This window comes from Lathamus discolor, chromosome Z (genome assembly GCF_037157495.1).
Source record: "Lathamus discolor isolate bLatDis1 chromosome Z, bLatDis1.hap1, whole genome shotgun sequence".
Taxonomy (NCBI): Eukaryota; Metazoa; Chordata; class Aves; order Psittaciformes; family Psittacidae; genus Lathamus; species Lathamus discolor.
The window spans coordinates 49,746,440-49,760,699 of record NC_088909.1 but is presented as its reverse complement, the minus strand read 5'-3'; the positions used below and the strand labels follow the sequence as shown (position 1 = coordinate 49,760,699).

The window sequence follows — 14,260 nt, the reverse complement described above, 5'->3', positions numbered from 1 at the left end:
AAACTGCCCTACCATGTCAGTTTCCCTTCAGCCCATGCCCCAGCAGTGTCCCATCTTACTTGAGGATAGACTTCATTACCTGTGAGTTACAAAGAATTTTCTGCCTCAACTGCTTATAGGCAATAAAGAAACTTCATCTCCTACACTGATCGACAGCTGGCAAGAATTTTCTAGGAAATGTTTTATTTTCCCCTTCTTTGGTTTACATAATTAGATGATGATACAATGACACACACCATAAATAAAAAAAAACCAAAACACTATATTTTCTGGTTAAAAAGAGATTAAGGATTATACCATGGGCCTGATTCATACCCTGCAGAGTTGTGAATCAAGTGAAGAAGCACTGAGAGAACTTGATGCAGCATGCACAACATGACATTGGGCTTTTCCATAAAAATATGCACCCACAAATCTAGGTGCCATAAAACCAAGACTCCAACTTGTGATAAAATAAGGGAGAACAGAACTGTCTAAACCCAGCATTTTTTCCCCGTGTTCCACTGACGCATTCACTCATTCACATTTCGTGTACAAAAATACCCCTAAATCTTTAAGATAAAAGGAACCACAGGGGCCTCTGGATACAGTGAAAGAAAACAGCACATAATACAGTAAATAGCTCATAATTCCCAGGCAAATTTCACAGAGACGTTGATCTGCAGGGGAAATTAGTGTAAGAGTGGGGTTTTCTTTTCATCCCTTCCAGAGTTTCAAACCTTTGATGCCGCCTGCCAAAGATTCCTTTTGAACAAAACTATTTTACAGTACCCTGTCAGTCATTCAAGATTTATGGGCAGAAAGTCAAACTTCATAACCTACATAGTCTTTGAAACTTAATTTGGCAAACAAAGTGCTAACTTGCCCTTCTGCAACACCATTTAATATTAGATACCTATGTCTCCTTTCTCAGTGCCAAAAAAAGCATTAGCAAGTCTGGAGTGTTGCATTTTCATTTGTAATTTCATAGACACAGTTGATTCCTCATCTTTTACCCAATTCAAAAAATGTCACAATAATTAATTTATCATATATTTGCTTTCAAATGAAATTTTAGCTCCTATAACTGGACCGGAGTAGGGACTCCACTGTAGGGCCACACAGTCCATAAGGACTAATGATTTATTATACTCCGTGCTTGCCTATTGCTATTCAAACACACAAATTGGAAACTTGGCTGATTCTCTCTATCTATCAACAAAATAACTGAGAGACTGAGTTAGACTGAGACTAGAAAAAATAAAATTTAATGTAAATCAATGACTGACACCTTAACGGAACAAAGTGTCAGATGGATGGCAAAGGATAAAAATAGCGAGAATAAATGAAACACAATGCAGACACTGACTGTCTATTATACCTTATATGAGAATGAATACTAGATGATAGTACACACAAGCCCCAGGAGAAGCATTTCTATCTAGCACTGGTTAGGCCGATAGCTATGTATGATTACTGACACAGCTGTGTCTGCCTTCAGACACTTTCTTTACCCGTTTCCTTCATTTTTCTCTTTAATCACTTCTTACATTTTCTCTTCACTCCTAGCTGTCTGGGGCAGGCACTGTTTCTTTCTATTTGTTGCCATTTGGGGCCCTTAGGAATGCCCCAGGTAGAAATAAGCAGCAGAAGTAAATATAATACTTGGAAACATATTTTCCCTCAAAAGGTTTGAATTAAGAGTAAGATACGCACATTACAGGGATTAAATCCTTTCTCTCTACCCAATTTTTCAAGATGTAATTTTGCTCCTTTAAAAATTTTGCCCTGTAAGTACACTGCAAAGTGGCAAAACAAAGTGCCTTATCTTCATTTACAAACAGACTGAAATTCTTGCCTTCTTGAAATTATTACAGTCCAATGCAAAATTATTTTCTGAAATGCACATGAGGAGAAACAGTTTAACGGGAAGAACTTATCAAGCAATCCAGTTCTTCCACTTAAACCATATTCACCCACAGTATCAGCCTGCAGGCTGTTGATTCAAAGCACTTGGCTCACGGTAAGACTCTGGAGCGTAAGAATAGCTTCTCTCTGTTACTCCCTATCAGCACATCATCCACCATCTAACAGTGTGTGTACTCCATGAGGAAAACATTACGGTACTGAAGACACATAGCTGCCACTCCCCTTTACAGCTTAAAAAACTTTTCCCATGGGTGATTCTGCACCATGATTCCCTGCTTCTCATTCAGACATGTGTACAGCTCTGTGTAAATATACATGGGGGACAGCTTCCAGGAAAATGAACAATGCCCAGCATGCTTACTTTGCCATCTTACATACATGTGGTCAGGCCAGATCTTTTTAATTTTACCTAAAAAGAATTAACTGACAAATGAACTGACATGTTGCCTTCTAACAGAGACTAGATAAATAGGGTTTTAACTAAATGAAATTCTCTGTCATTCTTAAGGGTACGCTCTCGGGAACAAAAAGGGAGAAGAGAGAAAAAAAGCATAATTCTCTGTTGCTCTAGTGTTAACATAATTGTTCAAATTTGCAAAAGTATTTGCAAAATACCTACTTCGATCTGTCAATGATTCAAGTGGACTACACCACTGTATCAATGCCTGTGCCAATAAAGTAACATCAAGTAGGGCTCAAGGTGCATGCAAAGGCAGCCTTTTACTAGGAGGTAATTACTCAAACATAAAGGTTTCCTGTTCTTACAATGGTGGAGAGAGCTACACTGTTTCAGTGGAATTTCAGAAAAGTGCTGATTCGAGAAGGTCACACTTATTTTTAGTAAAAATTTCCTTTTCAGCAAATACTCAGCTCTGGTTGGGCTCCTGGGAGTGATGCAAATGTTCTCACTTGCAACTGTGCTGAAATGACTTTCTAACCAAAAGTGCTTGTGAAGACAGTGTCTGATGAAGCATGAGTGACTAGACTATGATGCAGAGCAAGCACAGGCACTGTCTTCACACAAAAGTTTTGCAAACATCAATGGAGAGATCTTCAGTCAATGTAACGTAGACCACTGCTGTTCAACCTGGCCTGCATTAAGCCACACTTGTTGAGGAGAACTTGCTCTTGAGAACACCGGTTCTTCCCACTCAAAACATGATCGCTGCTCCTGTTGAAGGAAACTAATGGTGACAAGAAGAGTGAGATTTGGTGGTGTTCTTTTATTAGCAGTCATGAGAATAAAATACAGCACTGCAAATATTTAAGAGCGTATTTTATAACCTGTGTCTAATGCAATGACTTTTAGCCATTGAGTAGGTGGAATAGAAGATATTTCTTCCAAGTTTCAGACTCCGAACTAATCTGATTCTTGCATGCCCAAGACCAATACAAATATAACTTTATGCAAGATACTTAAGATACTTCAGTGCTCTGATCCTTCTTTCTGAAGTTGATGGTTTCCAATACCTATGTAAGATGACCTGTTTGGTTATTTCTGTGCTCCCTCCTTTCTGTCATACTCTAATCATAGTATAAATAAACTATAAATAAAAGTATCATGAGTATAAATAAACCATATGATCTCTTAACATATATACAAACCAAAGTTTTGCCTTCCTAGATGGAATAAGCTTTTCTATTTGCACACTGCATCCAAAAGGCGAACCACCTCTAAGTACGACCAGTGCAATATAGTTGCTATTACTATTATATTTAATCACTCAAAGCCTATGGATACATATACATATAAATATACATATTTGTATTCATATACATATACCCCTTCACATACACAGATGCTTGACACAGAAGCATTTAATTTTATAAAAAACATGTTACTGGCATGATGGGAGTTTCTGAAGCTAGGGAAGTAAAGATCATTCCAAACCAAGCAGAAAGGTCTAATTTTTCCATGCCAAGTTCCTCCCACTGTGGTGATCCATGCCTCTCTGAGCCATCTAGAGGCCACCATGATGAGCTCTGCTTTTTGCTGTCTGGTATTTTTGGCATTTAATAAACAACAGTCAGGGTGGCAATGCATATAAGATAACTGCTTGGCTATTCCACTGGAAATGATTACATGGCTGTTGCCATAATACCCTAGTAATCAGGTTATTGTATCTACAGCTTCTAAGTTCCAGCAAGGTTGTACAAATCGCAAGAAAAATCTTAAATGGAAGAGCTAACTTCCTGGTAAACTCCAGAAAAGTGTAAGGCTGGATTTCATCTTGAGAACAGATTCAACAGCAATGGCAATGACTGCACTGATATATCTATAAATAACTATTGAAAGGGACATTCTTCCATGTTAGAAAACCTCCCATCTTGTTGCTTTGGCCTCACTGTGTGTTCAGCTAACCCCAGCGTAATTCCAAGTAAAATCCAAGTATGTAACCATGTCAGAATTTTCCCATGGCACAGTAAGCCTCCTCAGTAATGGACAGACCTTGTTACAGTCATTTATTACAAACCTTCTTTATACCATGGTGGGTTGTGATCATACACGACAGCTGCACTTCGATCCACAAATTATCAAGCTTAATGTGAAAATTTCCAGACAAAATTCAATGGTCTGTGTTATGCATAAAGCAAGACCAGAAAACCTAATGGACATAAAAAGCCATGATTGTCTTCAACAAATTCTTTCATTTCTACAAACATGTAGAAATAACTTACTCTTCAAAAAGATAGCAACTCTAGTGGGAAGAAACAGCACTTAACCAAACAGCGAGGAAACTAAAAACTAAAGCCAAATGAATTTCAACTACTGCATAAGGAAAAATGCATGACCAAAAAAGTAGTGAACTGTGAACTGACCCTGGAAATGCACAGCAAACAGCCATTCTCACCACGTTCAGCAATTTCTGGGAAAAACAAAAGGACCATAAAAAAGCAGGGAGGAAACTATTCTGAGCTTCATAACAGAGATAACAAAAAGATTTGAGATTCTCTTGTGGTAAGAGCTTTCAAGGCACACAAGTGAATCAGAAACCCAAATCCTACTTCAGTTTCTCATTGAAAGAGACTTACAGAGCGAGATCTGCCTACCCACAATAAAAAAGTAAGTATTAATCTACACAGCACATGCTTTGCCATGCTGAAGGCAGAGTGCAGAAACCAGTCGGCTGACCTGACTGCTGTTTCCCTGCTATAGTAAGATTTGCTATGCAACGCTGGCAAGCATCCTTCATCTCTTTTGGCTAACCACTAGGAAATCTCTGACTGGAAGATGCCGTTACTGCGATTTACCCCTTTAAATTCACAGTTTCTAAAAAGTGAAAGACAAGAGTTCTGTGCAAGACAGAGAAAGGAATTAGGAATAATGCAACAACAACAGCAAAAAGAGAGGAATACAACCTGCAGGCTGCAGCTTCCAGAAAACGAGGTAAGTTGGGCCAGCACAGTGGAGCTGTTCAGGAAAGCATCCTTTGTCTATGCCTGTTTTGATGGTGGGCTAGTAGCCTCTCAGCCACCTTGCACGGCTGCACCTGGCAGCAGAAGGCATCATGCAAAATGCCTGGGCTGAATGGTGCCAAGGGGATCAGACAGATGTGAATGAACAGAAGCTCAGCAGGTGCTTTGGGAGCTCAAGAGAGAAGAGACACAAGTGGCTATCAGCAAGACACAGCGTGGAGTGCCAGACATTGCAACTGAATTGGCACATGGCAGGACAGTGCCTGGGATGGCCAGCTTTTTTGCTTGTGTTGTCCTTTCTCCATCAATTGCTGCTCAGTCACCTGAATGGTGGTGCAGGTGGCCATTGAGACTTAATGCCAGCTCTGTGCCCATCATCGCTACTAACCTCCAACATCTTTCTGTGACTGATGATGCGGCTATCATTCATCTTTTCTCTCCTGCCCTGCTCCTGTTGTCTCTACAGCTGGCCATTCATTTCAAGTGGCCAAAAAATCACTTTAGCACTCCAGGTAGCTGGCCCTTATGCCAGAGAGGCTGGTGTGCAAAATCATGGGGGTAATCACCTATACTCCTTCAAATTATACAGTAACAAGGGGTTGCTTCTGAGTGCTGGTGAGGGGAGGGAGGCACTGCCCAAACGGAATCCCCACCTGTCCAGCATCCATGTTGACCCTGGATTATGTGTATGAAGCACTCTCTCTCATCTTTGGCACGTATAAAAAAATTCTCCCTGACTATAAGAGGAATACATAGGTGCCCTCTGTCATACACGCTTTACTACCATTTTAATTGGACTCAGTACTGCTTACTCATTGCCCAGCTGCTGTAGGCTCCATGCCAGATGTGACTATTAGATCCAACGGACAGACACCAATGAGAATGATTTTGCCACATATGGTAAGCAACAGCATCAACCTTCATTAAAAAGAATAATAAAAATTTCATTACTAGTTTGATGAAACACAGATACATGGACCATGCGGATTTTCCCACTAAGACTTGCAAAAATGCATGTCTAAACGAAAATTTCAGCCAAAATACAGAGTACTTTTTGTGTAAGTTCCAGTAATACCTGCTTATTTTGGTCAGGTTTGTTCAAATGTCAGTCCTTACCAGTTTCACTCTCCCCTCATATGCAACTTTACAAGGCCATACATCACGCACAATAATGTCAGCTATGATATGTAACATTACTAGCTCCTGCTTCAGCAAGTGATAAGCTGAAAAGATCTGGACAACCCCCAGGCAGCAGTGATGAGCCTGGGCCTGCCGAACAGTAGTAGCAGGTGTCAAGTCAGTAGGCAAAACTCAGCATGCTTAATGCTGGCAACCTGTCTTGTCAAGATCAACATTACTGCTCGATCCAGTGCAGTGCAGAAAGAAAACGTAAAGAACAAATGGAGGCCTAAATAGAAGAAACCTTCTGTTGACCCGAGTGAGACATCCCTGATGACTGCAGCGTTAATAGGATGCTGCTGTTCAGAGCGGGAACAGTCAGATGGAAGATGAACATCTCCCAGATGGAATTAGAAACATCTCAGGCCTATCGATTTTGGTTGTAACCTTTACTGTAAACAGTCCACAGGGGCCTCATCAGCCACCTGTTCAGTGGTATTTGCATTGAAATATAGAGCCAACGCAAATGAGAAAATGGCCACAATTCCCTGCTAATGCATCTGCTCTGTTCTGTCCCTCTATCTACACATCACCAGCAGTAGTAACGGTACACGTTTACAGGTTTTAAAGGCAGGGGTACCACAGTGGCACTAGGTCTCTCACATGGTACCAGAAACAATGAACACTCCATTTGTCATGATGTTGACCGTGGTGATAGTGGTATTATATCATGCAATATTTCACTTTCTAATAATTGCTCAGTTTTATACTGAAATCAGGCTTGCCAAAACTGGGAGGAAAGCCATCTGTGCAGGGAGGATGACTGCCAGAAACATTTTCAGTTTTATTTTTGGGGTTATAAACCTGCAGAATAGAACAAAGGCAGTGCCTAAATAACCCCTTTCACTCACCACCCCCAACCACACAGAGCAACAGACCTAAATCTGGAACAGCTTGGTGGGTCATCACAAAGATGTCTTTATTATTTTTAAAAGCCTCACTCATTTAAGAGATAAAAATAGCTCTATTGATTATTTGAGGGACTTCAACAAACCTCTGTCAAGATTTTGAATTGATTTAAGAGCTAAATGTAGCAATCACTGCCTTTTGACAGGAGAGAACGCCATCTCTAATATATACTTTGCTGTTTTATCTCAGCATGCTTAATAGAAAACAGATACACTAACAGAAACACCATTACTCTCCCCAACACTCACTTTGCTTGGGAAATATCAGTGCCAGTCAACTGACCTTCCATTCTCTCATGTGATGGATGGTGTAAAAATAATGTAGCTGCAGGTGACCCAAAGCTGTAATGGGAAAGAAATGTGGCCTCCCCTTGTTTTCCTCTCCTTTTAGAGAACAAAGACGAAACAAGAAGCCTGATACATTTTCACAACAATATTGACAATTGCCACTAATAAGAAGTTTGACACAGCCCTGCAGACATCATCTCATCTGCCACACGACTGCTGTAAATATAACATTAGGATGAGGCAGTAATCCTAAAACAGTTCCTACAGCTCAACCAAATCATCAGGTCAGATTCCCGCCAGATACTTAGCTCTTACTTCCTTTTACTGCTGGTATATACTTAAATGGATTGCAGTCCTTCTTCACCCTGTAACCAGCTAGAAAAACTTAATTTCCAGTCCTCTTATGTCTGCATAACGCATCTGATCATAGAATCGTAGAACCATAGAATAGTTAGGGTTGGAAAGGACCTTAAGATCGTCTAGTTCCAGCCCTCCTGCCATGAACATAGATGCCTCACACAACCATGTTGCCCAGGCTCTGCCCGACCTGGCCTTGAACACCGCCAGGGATACCACTTCTTTAGGCAACCTGTGCCAGTGCCTCACCACCTTTACAGTAAAGAACTTTTTCTTTACATCTAATCTGAACTTCCCCTGTTGCAGTTTAAACCCATTGCCCCGTTCCTATCACTAGAGTCCGTAATGAAGATCCCCTGCTCAGCATCCTTATAGGCCCCCGTCAGATACTGGTAAGCTCCTATGAGGTCTCCACGCAGCCTTCTTTACTGCAGGCTGAACAGCCCCAACTTTCTCAGCCTGTCCTCATATGGGAGGTGCTCCAGTCCCCTGATCATCCTCATGGCCCTTCTCTGGACTTGTTCCAACAGTTCCATGTCCTTTTTATGTTGAGGACACCAGAACTGCACACAATACTCCAAGTGAGGTCTCACAAGAGCAGAGTAGAGGGGCAGGATCACCTCCTTCGACCTGCTGGTCACACTCCTTTTGATGCAGCCCAGGATACGGTTGGCTTTCTGGGCTGTGAGCGCACACTAAAGCTGGCCCATGTTAAATTTCTCATTGACCAACACCCCCAGGTTCTCCTCCACAGGGCTGCTTTGAATTTCTTCTCTGCCCAACCTGTAGCTGTGCCTGGGATTGCCCTGACTCAGGTGCAGGACCTTGTACTTGGCTTGGTTGAACTTCATGAGACTGGCACTGGCCACCTCTCAAGCGTGTCAACGTCCCTCTGTACCCCATCCCTTCCCTCCAGCGTATCAACTGAATCACTCAGCTTGGTGTCATCAGCAAACTTGCTGAGGGCACACTCAATCCCACTGTCCATGTCACCGACAAAGATGTTAAACAAGACCGGTCCCAACACCAACGGACAGACACCACTCATTACTGGTCTCCAGCAGGACACTGAGCCATTGACCACAACTCTTCGTGTGTGGCCATCCAGCCAGTTCCTTATCCACTGAGTGGTCCATTCATCAAATTGATGTCTCTCCAGTTTACAAATGACAATGTTGTGCAGGACAGGGTTGAACGCTTCGCACAAGTCCAGGTAGATGACATCAACTGCTCTGCTGCTGCCCATCAGTTCTGTAGCCCCATCATAGAAGGCCACCAAACTGGTCAGGCAGGATTTCCCCTTAGTGAAGCCATGCTGGCTGTCACCAAGCACCTCCTTGTTTTTCATGTGCCTTAGCATGCCTTCCAGGAGAATGTGCTCCAAGATTTTGCCAGGCACAGAGGTGAGACTGACTGGTCTGTAATTCCCCGGGTCTTCCATTTTCCCCTTCCTGAAAATGGGGGTTATATTTCCCTTTTTCCAGTCATCAGGCACTTCACCTGACTGCCATGATTTTTCAAATATGATGGCCAGTGGCTTAGCAACTTCAATTGTCAGCTCCATCAGGACCCGCGGATGGATTTTATCAGGTCCCATGGTCTCAGACCTGATCCTCTCCTACAGTGGGCCTGAGGTCTTTGTTCTCACAGTCCCTACATCTGCCTTCCAAGACTTGGCTGGTATGGTCAGAGCATTTGTCAGTGAAGACTGAGGCAAAGAGTCATTGAGAAGCTCAGTCTTCTCAAAATCCAGGCTAGCCAGTTCTCCTGACAGCTTCTGGAGAGAGCCCACTTTATCACTCATCTGTCTTTTGTTTGCTACATACCTATAGAAGCTTTTCCTGTTATCTTTAACATCCCTGGCCAGACTCAATTCCAGCTGGGCCTTAGCTTTCCTGACCTCATCCCTAGCTACCCAGGCAGCATCCCTTTATTCTTCCCGGATTGGCTGTCCTTGATTTCACCTTCTATAAGCTTTTTTTTTTCCTTCTAAGTTTTCTAGTCATGGCAGCCAAAAAATTCAGTACAAACTTCAGCATTACATTATAGAGAACCCTGCTCAGCACAAGGATATGCAGACATACTGTGGTCAGGCAAGCCGACTCCTACAGGCAGAAAAAAGGATAAGGCTTTTCCTTCTGGAAATCAGGCAAACTCATCGTGGAAAGTTATGTTCGTCCCTAACTGATAAAAAAATGCAGGTAGGCAAAAAGTGTTCTCAATATGTATTTATAATTTTAGCCCGTAATTTGTTTATGAAATAATTTTTTTTTCCAGGTTTCTTGGCAGCTTGCAGAAAAGCATGAAATAGATTACTGTAAAAATGAAAAATGTACACAAAACAAATGTAATCCTAAGGGAAATTTTAAAAATACCTGTGGATAAGCATAAGTAGGTAGGGCAAAACTCCCAGAAGACTCTGAGTGCCAAGAAAACAATCAAATTAACTGAGAACATTGTCTCTCAGCACTGCCTCTGACATCTCTCTCCCTTAGACCTCCAGCCACGTGCCAATACACTCACAGACATTCACCCAAATTTAAAATGCTCAAATATCACAGGAAAGATTTTGTATTAATACTTCAGAAAAAATTCATAGATCTCTGTCTTTCATGATTACTCTTTGTTGCCCAATGTTTTTTGCAGATAGTTTCAGAGACCATAAAGGAGTAGAATAAATCTGATGCTGAGACAGAAAATCCATGTAGTTTGCTTTTCCTTTGAGATGAGCATGATGCCTGCAATAATCCAGTTCCTGCAGTTTGCTAGTAATTGCTAGCTGCAAGTGGCAGACTCTGAGCTTTGCTGTGCCTAGATTCATGCCCCAAATCCTCCAGATTTTACATCATATACCCTTTCCTTAAGAATGCAGTTTGAGTGAAGGGATCACCTCAATATGCGAATATAACATATTTTTCACTCTTCACCACTTCAGGGTTATGATGAAAACAGTAGGCAAAGCAAGAAGCCAAGAGATACCTAAGAAACCAACTTCTAGCACACTGCTAAGACAAATGGTATTGTCTGTTAACCTGGACATAAGGTTAATTACTGTAATTCAGTTTATTTTAAGGGAAACTGCTATATGCAGATATCATCAATTAACCTCTGAATATAAAAATTTCAATTTCTGTAATTAATAGAACAGTGTAAGATCCTTTTAATTACTGGGGGTCTGTTTCTGAGAGGAAACATGAACTATCTAATGTGATTTCAAAGGCAAACTTAAAATTGAGGTAACGTAGGTCAGAAAAAGTAAAAAAACCCAGAAAAGATTACAGTCAGCCAGAGATAAGTCCCTGCACCACATAAATACACTACTCTCTTCTTCTGACACATTCACCCATATACTGAAGAATACAAGCATCCTTACACATTTGTTCACACCTGCTTCTTAGCACAGCATGAAGGAATTAGAGCAGCATAGAAAATTAAGTCAAAGCAGCATTGACAAATGCCTGTAGTACAAGTTACAAAAGCAATAGCTCTGTTATTATGTGCTCTACTTCTTTGGAAAAGCTGTGGAAAAAAAGGTTCAGTGTAGCAAGAGAGAACAAGCCCACTGAGTATGACTGTCTGAATGGGGCATGATGGATGAGCTTCCTTGTGGATAGGAAAAGCCTCTAATCTGTTCTCTGGCTCATTGGTAGAGCAAGGCAAAGTCATTCTCTTCTGCAGGAAATATCCTCTGCCTTCTCGGTACCACGTGCAGGGCTTTTGCAAAGGACAATCCAGACTGTCACCCAGATGAGACAGCAGCCTGTTTCCAGGTCCTGTGCTAGGGCAGGCTCAGCTATGCAGCTCAAAACCCCCTGCAAGACAAAGGCGTTTCTATATTGCTCATGCTTCCTACGGCTATTTTAGGAATGATTGGCTGCATTCAGGTTCCGACTGCAAATAAATCAGACACACGGGAAGAGAAGTCATTTTCATGGCACCAGCGCACAGTTGATGACTGATGGTGAAAACATCATTACTAATATTCCAGTTAATTTTCTGTAGTTGAAGAAACCCACACTGTGCAACAGACAGAATGCAGGCATCATCCCAGTGAGGCAGCAACATCCACCAGCACCAGGACAAGAAATCCCTCACTCCTGGGTTCACTGAAGAAGTTTGGCTCTAACTGGAATACTAAAGCTTTCTCAGACAACCAAAGACCTATTCCCAAACCTCTTCCTCTCCTCCCCACCCCCTGTAACTTCACTCCTTAAAGGTAGGGGATTGCAAGAAAAGCAGTGCTTCATTATCTAAGTGCATCTATGTGAATTCAGCAAGATTGCTTGATGAGTAGGCACACAGAGTTACGGGTTTTTAACAAGCCTGCCAGGTGTTTTTGAACCTAAATGATCCTTCTCAGCTTGCCTGACAGAACAGAAATTCCTGTGTAGGAACAAGGAAGAAGACAGTGTAGCTGGCAAACTGCTGCTGTTATTTCTTAATCTGCAGTGCTGCTGCTTATGTGATTTATATCAAATGCTGCAGAGAGAGTTTCCTCTAACTTCGGGTTGGCCTCAATAACGTGGACATTCAGCTGATCAGCTGCCAGGAGCTGATCTACAGCCAAGACCAAAATTCCTGCCAGCAGATAGAAGAGAAAAAAACTCAAAACACATAAGACTTTAGACCAAAACATCAAAAATCACATTACTTTTTAATGAGACTGAAGGCTGTACGCATGAGCCATGCTGAACTCACTAGAAAAGCTAGAAGAGATCCAGGTTGACATCAAGGTATGATGTTCTCAACTGGACTCCAATTTGGTAACCCCATGTCAAGCCGTGCCTACATATATGAATGATGTCTAGCAGATTATGGTTGCTTGTACCACAGGGCAGTGACTCTCCAGCCTGCAGCACAGTCACACAGTCAGCAGTTACAACTAAAGGGCATTGGCTTGTTTTTATTTATGCCAGTGGAAATGGTGACACTGACATTTGCTAGATTGTGATCCCCACTGGACTTCAGAAAGACTTGTAGCGGCTCTACCACCCATTCCATCTGCATCAGCTTGCAGGTGATGCTGCCTTATCTATTTATAAACCTTCCAGTTATAGAGAATTGTATATATTTAATTCTTTAATCCTTATAAAAGTACACATCCTTACCTAAAGACTTAGTTTAATTCTGCTAACTTTATATGGCTTCTGGGCAAAGTCTCCCAAATAATGTGAAGAAAGGGAAATATCACATCCAAATTTCCTGTGAAATTTTAGGTTATACTTCATCTTTTAAAAGAAATTATTTTTGTTTGAATTCCTGCTTTCTTAAAGTAAACAAATTAGATGCTCTTGGTCATATTCCATGCTGTATTTTTTTCTTGTTAAAATTTGCCTGTAAGGAAGTCAAAACACGATCTTGTGGGTATTACTCTTCTGCGGTAAACATCGCTATATCAGCTTTAAATAAGACACTATTCTTTGCACATGGATGTCCCTATTTTCAACCTGTGGTTGTGGAAAAGTCAATTTTGCAGTGTCTGTGACTGTATACATTGATAACTTCTGAACAGCAGGACCAGTATCACCTACAAAATGGTCTGTGATGGCTCTATGAAAAAGCTTTTTGGAAGAAGACTTCTTCTAATGACTTGCAGTACTACAAAGAGATCTGAAGGCCATCTCTTCAGGCATTCCCCTCTTCTGATGGAAAAATGTAATTTCGAAAGAACATACTTAACCTACAGAATCTTTTCTGGAAGCTCTGAGGGACCCTGTTATTTGACAACTGCTTTGCCTCAGGTTTGTCAGAAGTACCTTCCTGGACACCAGCCATAGAGGTACGTACCTCAATGGGACAAACAGCCCAGAGCTTCCCCATGCTCCCACAACACTTCCACAAAGGAGAAAGACCTTTATTTATCTCAGTGGATTCAGAAACACATACAGCCACAGAACAAACAGCACACTCAGAACATGCTGAAGAAAAATTTTATTAGATAAAAATATATATAGATATATTAAAGAATTTGTGTATGTTCCTAGATGCTTAAAAAAAAAGAAGAAAAAAGGTGGAAATTGATAATTTACAATTACCTCACTGACTGTAAATGCCCCCCACATCTCCCCTCCCAAATTTAGAGCTAGAAACCAATTCTCTTCCCCTCATCAACTAACCATACTTTTTTTTCCCTGGTGTCCTGAAAGTATTACTTACTGCCTTGAACAGGAAGACACAAACTGCACAGCGTCTGCATGGATAAG

General features: G+C 41.4%; 1 protein-coding gene across 5 annotated transcripts in view; it reads right to left on the bottom strand.

Moving 5' to 3' along the window:
* Positions 1-14,260, bottom strand: part of SEMA6A (semaphorin 6A) — a 116,980-nt gene that overhangs the window by 65,317 nt on the left and 37,403 nt on the right. The gene's annotated exons all lie outside the window — the stretch shown is intronic.